The 5775-nt window shown below is 49.6% G+C and overlaps 1 long non-coding RNA gene across 1 annotated transcript; it reads left to right on the top strand.

Annotated features, from left to right (window-relative positions):
• The first annotated feature begins 1220 nt into the window (after positions 1-1220).
• Positions 1221-2874, top strand: LOC145421216 (uncharacterized). The gene is made up of 3 exons (XR_013902524.1): positions 1221-1386; positions 1464-1534; positions 2278-2874. It is a non-coding gene; the product is annotated as an uncharacterized LOC145421216 (long non-coding RNA).
• The last annotated feature ends 2901 nt before the right edge of the window (positions 2875-5775 follow it).

Below are 5775 nucleotides of genomic sequence, written 5' to 3'. Positions count from 1 at the left end.
CAGCGACACAAGTCACATTTCCAATACGTACAGGACCTTAAATCTCGCCTTGAGCAGAGCTACGAAGTTGCCACAAGGACTGCTGCCAAGGTAGCTGAGAGGAATAAGATTCGGTTTGATAAGCGAGTGAGTCCTTCTGCTTTAGGCGTTGGCGACAGAGTACTCGTCAGAAACGTGCGTATCCGAGGAAAGCACAAGCTCGCTGATAAGTGGGAGTCCACAGTCCATGTGGTAGTAAAGAAAGCTGGAGACCTCCCAGTCTATATAGTTAGACCAGAGAATGGCGAGGGTCCCAAGCGCACGCTGCATCGTGACCTCTTACTCCCATGCGGATTTCTTGCCGCACCAACGGAGGAGCGTGCTCAGCCCAAACGAGCTAGAAAGCCTAGGACACGTCAGAATACTCCCAACAGCACAACGGAGCTTGACCAGTCTTCAGACGAGGAGGACATTGTTCCCATTGCCTGGTTCGAAACACAGCCAGTCTCTGAGACGACTGGGGGTGCTGCAAGGCAAAATGCCCCAAGAGACCTAGGTTCCAGTCACGCCAAGAATAACCTGACATCAATCTCCGCTGAGTCAACGGATGTTCCGGAAGGTGCCAATGTTATGCCTGATGCCACATCAATTTACCATGAAACAGATCAATGTGGCGACGAGCAGACTCCAGATGATTGTCAGACCTCACCTCCTGCTGCGGACGTACCAGCACCTGAACTCCATGAATCTGTGGGAGAAGCAAAGATGGATGATAGTGCATCCACTGAATCTGAGGCACAAAGGATGCCGCTGGATAGCAGTTCAGGAGAAGATGAGTTGTTTAACGAGGTCAAGGATTTAAGTGAGGACCAACCTAAAGAGATCCCAGTCCTCCCGGACAGGTTGGAGGATATGATGAATGATCCTGGAACTGAAGGACAAGAGGAGAGTGGCGAAGTAGAGGAACGAGCTAACGCTGACATCCATGTCAGGAGGTCTGAGCGGGATCGTCAACCACCAATGAGGCTCGACTACACTGAATTGGGAAAACCAATTGTCACCGTGGTGAAGTCTTTCTTCCAAGGGTTGACCGATGCGTGGAATGACATGGTAAATGAAGGTGAAGCACCCGCTTCTTCCCTTGCCTTTCCCCCCAAGAAACATTTGTGTGAACCTTGTCATGCACAGGGACGTGCAAGAGTTCAGGAGGGGAGAGTGTAACCCACATCAGATTTGTGGGTTGTGCTGCTGCATAAGGTTGGAGGTGTAATTTTCCCTCCCCGCCGCTAGGAGGCGAGTATGCCTTGAGGTGACTTTCTGTTAGTCAACATTTCCTGTTGTGGAAGCCATTACTCACGAGGCAACCGCTACTCACGAGGCAACCGCCAAATTAGCTGAAAGATCCTGGTAAGAAAAGCTGAAATAAAAGTTAAATTCGCAATTTATCTTCACATACTAGCTGTTAACAGATGGCTACTTATTAGGATCTGAGATCTGTGAAATACGGCCGTGGGAAGCTGCGTCAGCTGGACGAGCTATCTCACCACGAGCTCCGGTAAGGGATGCTACATGAATGTTAGCACCATAAAGACATGTAGTTGACTGCTGTTAATATATTTTCTGCTTTAAAAAACAAAACCAGTCAGAGTTGTGATATTCATGTTTAAAGTACTGTAAGATCACTGATGTGCAGATGTTTAATTTTAAGTGCTAAAGTATACATTAGAATGTGCCCAGCTAACCGCTAGTATTAAGCCACTGCTTAGCGATCTCTGTGTTCTAACATTACTGTGATTCATCTGAGTTTGTTAGCTTTCCAAAACGTTGGAGAAGCAGTAATATTGTCATGTAGTGCTTAAATGCACCCTTTCAGTTTTGTTGACTTAGAAGTTAATTCATTTGATGAAGATGCAAAAAGTTCATAAAATGTGATTATAAAATGTGAGGGATCTCATTACCCTGTTGATGTATTAATGTTTAAAGAAGTTGATATATTTTTCTGAGAAATAATTCAGGTTGAAATATCTTAAAAAGAAGAACAGTTAAAAGCGAGCTGTTAAAAGGATAAATATGGGAGAGTGAATCTTATAAGTTTATTTATTCCCAAAAAGGTAAATATAAGGTATATTTTCTATTGCACTAAGACCTTGTGTGATGTAACTCAAGTTATTTTATGATGGTTGAGACATTGTATAACTAAAATAATTTGTTATACTTGAGCAATACTTGACTGAAAGATGAGTGATGGAAGAAGAATAGATAAAATAGTAATGTATGCACTCTGCACTGTGTGCATAGATTGGTTTTTGACCAGGACTGGATCATTTGAGATCTGAACCCTGTGGGTTCAGTGGCGAGCCAATCCCAAGAGAGTGACTGTCGACGGACCCGAGTGCGGTGTGGCCAGCCGTGGGATCCATCTTCAGCCAACCTCAGGACTATTACTACCTTCCTTGATACAGATAAGACTAACACTTTAAAAATCTACCCGGGTAGTGTTAGAACCAATGGACAGAAACACACACACACACAAGGAACTCTAATTTCTCTTCCCAAAGAGAAGTGGACTGAGCAACGGGAGCGGAAGCTCTTTAATTGAAACTCTTTGGAGAATTTCCTTAAAGAGGATGTTGTTTTGATTTTATTTTTGGGCCCTTTAATGTGCGTTTGTGCACTGTAGGAAGCCGGCTTTAGACAGGCAGGGTTTGTAAACTTTACAACTTTCAATACAGTTTCTATTCAAATCACATCTTATCTATCATTGTGTGGTTCCTTCTCTGCTGATCCTTTCAAGGCTCCATAGTCTTACCTAGAACTTTCTGATACTGGTCCAAAGTTGTCGAGACAATAATTTAATGCATATCTCATGTTGTTTAATTGTAATACCTGTTACACAAGCATTTGCAGCACCGCAAAACGTTCATTCTCCGGTTCCAATACCTTCTTGTTTTTTCTTTGCCGCACAAAAAGGTTATGTACAAAACGAAGGAGAACAATACCGGTCCGTACAAAGACAGACTCGACGAAAAGACAAAGAAAAGACACGAGGAAAAATCAAAGGAGTGAAAGGGTCAGACCCTCACGAGCTCACAGAGTGGACAAAAGATGTTAGCGTGCTGCCCAACTTTCAACACGCTCATATTTATAATTATACGGTTCTTGGACTGACTGCATACACTCGTGAAGTTTAGTAACTTCAGGTCACTGCAACAAGCCCAGGTAGTTTACCGACGGATGGGTATGTAACCCAGTGTTAATTTGGTTATCTGATATCCATCCATCCATCCATCCATCCATTTTCATCCGCTTTATCCGGGGCCGGGTCGCGGGGGCAGCAGCCTAAGCAAAGAGGCCCAGACCTCCCTCTCCCCGGCCACCTCCTCCAGCTTATCCGGGGGAATACCAAGGCGTTCCCAGGTCAGCCGAGAGATATAATCTCTCCAGCGTGTCGTGGGTCTGCCCCGGGGCCTCCTCCCGGTGGGACATGCCTGGAACACCTCACCCAGGAGGCGCCCAGGGGGCATCCTTGTCAGATGCCCGAACCACCTCAGCTGGCTCCTTTCGATGCGGAGCAGCAGCTGCTCTACTCTGAGCCCCTCCCGGATGGCCGAACTTCTCACCCTATCTCTAAGGGAGAGGCCAGCCACCCTTCGGAGGAAGCTCATTTCTGCCGCTTGTATCCGCGATCTCGTTCTTTCGGTCACTACCCACAGCTCGTGGCCATAGGTGAGGGTAGGGACGTAGATTGACCGGTAAATTGAGAGCTTCGCTTTTACACTCAGCTCCCTCTTCACCACGACGGACCGGTGCAGCGTCTGCATTACTGCAGCTGCAGCCCCAATCCGTCTGTCGATCTCCGGCTCCCTTCTCCCATCACTCACGAACAAGACCCCGAGATACTTGAACTCCTCCACTTGGGGCAGGAACTCATCCCCGACCCGGAGTGGGCACTCCACCCTTTTCCGGCTGAGAACCATGGCCTCAGATTTGGAGGTGCTGATCCTCATTCCCGCTGCTTCACACTCGGCTGCGAACTGTTCCAGTGCGAGCTGGAGGCCCTCACCCGATGAAGCCAACAGAACCACATCATCTGCAAAAATCAGAGATGAGATTCTGAGGCCACCAAAGCGAAAGCCCTCCGCCACTTGGCTGCACCTAGAAATTCTGTCCATAAAAATTATGAACAGAACTGGAGACAAAGGGCAGCCTTGGCGGAGCCCATCACCCACTGGGAACGAGTCCCACTTATTGCCGGCAATGCGAACCAAGCTCTTGCAACGGTTGTATAGGGATCGAATGGCCCGTAGCAATGGGCCAGACACCCCATATTCCCGCAACACCTCCCACAGGACAACCCGAGGGACACGGTCGAATGCCTTCTCCAAGTCCACAAAACACATGTAGACTGGTTGGGCAAACTCCCATGCACCCTCAAGTATCCTCGAGAGGATAAAGAGCTGGTCCAGTGTTCCACGACCAGGACGAAAACCGCATTGTTCCTCCTGTATCCGAGGTTCGACTAACGGACAAACTCTCCTTTCCAGCACCCTGGCATATACTTTCCCAGGGAGGCTGAGGAGTGTGATCCCCCTGTAGTTGGAACACACCCTCCGGTCCCCCTTCTTAAAGATGGGGACCACCACCCCGGTCTGCCAGTCCACAGGTACTGCCCCTGATCTCCACGCAACATTGCAGAGGCGTGTCAACCAGGACAGCCCTACAACGTCCAGAGCCTTCAGGAACTCGGGGTGGACCTCATCAACACCAGGGGCTCTGCCACCAAGGAGTTGTTTAACTGCCTCAGTGACCTCGCCCCCGGAAATTGGCGGGTCATTCCCCTCATCCCCAGACTCTGCTTCCTCCTCGGAAGGCGTGTCAGTGGGATTAAGGAGGTCCTCGAAGTATTCCTTCCACCGCCTGACAATTTTCTCAGTCGACGTCAGCAGCGCTCCGCCAGCACTATACACAGTGCAGGTAGAGCACCGCTTTCCCCTCCTGAGACGTCTGACGGTTTGCCAGAATCTCTTCGAGACAGTCCGAAAGTCTTTTTCCATGGCCTCTCCGAACTCCTCCCACACCCGAGTTTTTGCTTCAGCCACTGCCCGAGCCGCATTCCGCTTGGCCTGTCGATACCTGTCGGCTGCCTCCGGAGTCCCACAGGCTAACCAAGCCCGATAGGACTCCTTCTTCAGCCTGGTGGCTCCCTTCACCTCTGGTGTCCACCATTTGGTTCGGGGATTACCACCACGGCAGGCACCAACCACCTTGCGGCCGCAGCTCAATGCAGCAGCTTCGGCAATGGAGACGCTGAACATGGTCCATTCGGACTCAATGTCCCCAGTCTCCCTCGGAATGCTGTTGAAGCTCTGCCGGAGGTGTGCGTTGAAGATCTCGCGGACTGGGGCCTCTGCTAGACGTTCCCAGCACACCCTCACTACGCGTTTAGGTGCACCAGGTCTGTCCAGCGTCCTCCCCCGCCACCTGATCCAACTCACCACCAGGTGGTGATCAGTTGACAGCTCAGCCCCTCTCTTTACCCGAGTGTCCAGAACATATGGTCGCAGGTCTGCTGATACGATTACAAAATCGATCATCGACCTACGGCCTAGAGCGTCCTGGTGCCACGTGCACTTATGGACACTCTTATGTTCGAACAGGGTGTTCGTTATGGCCAAACTGTGATTAGCACAGAAGTCCAATAACAAAGCACCGCTCGGGTTCAGATCAGGGAGGCCGTTCCTCCCAATCACGCCCCTCCAGGTCTCGCTGTCGTTACCCACGTGAGCATTGAAGTCT

The sequence above is a fragment of the Astatotilapia calliptera genome, chromosome 16 (assembly GCF_964374335.1).
Source record: "Astatotilapia calliptera chromosome 16, fAstCal68.1, whole genome shotgun sequence".
In the NCBI taxonomy this organism is placed as follows: domain Eukaryota; kingdom Metazoa; phylum Chordata; class Actinopteri; order Cichliformes; family Cichlidae; genus Astatotilapia; species Astatotilapia calliptera.
The sequence above is the reverse complement of the archived record's forward strand: the minus strand, read 5'-3'. Positions and strand labels throughout refer to the sequence as shown.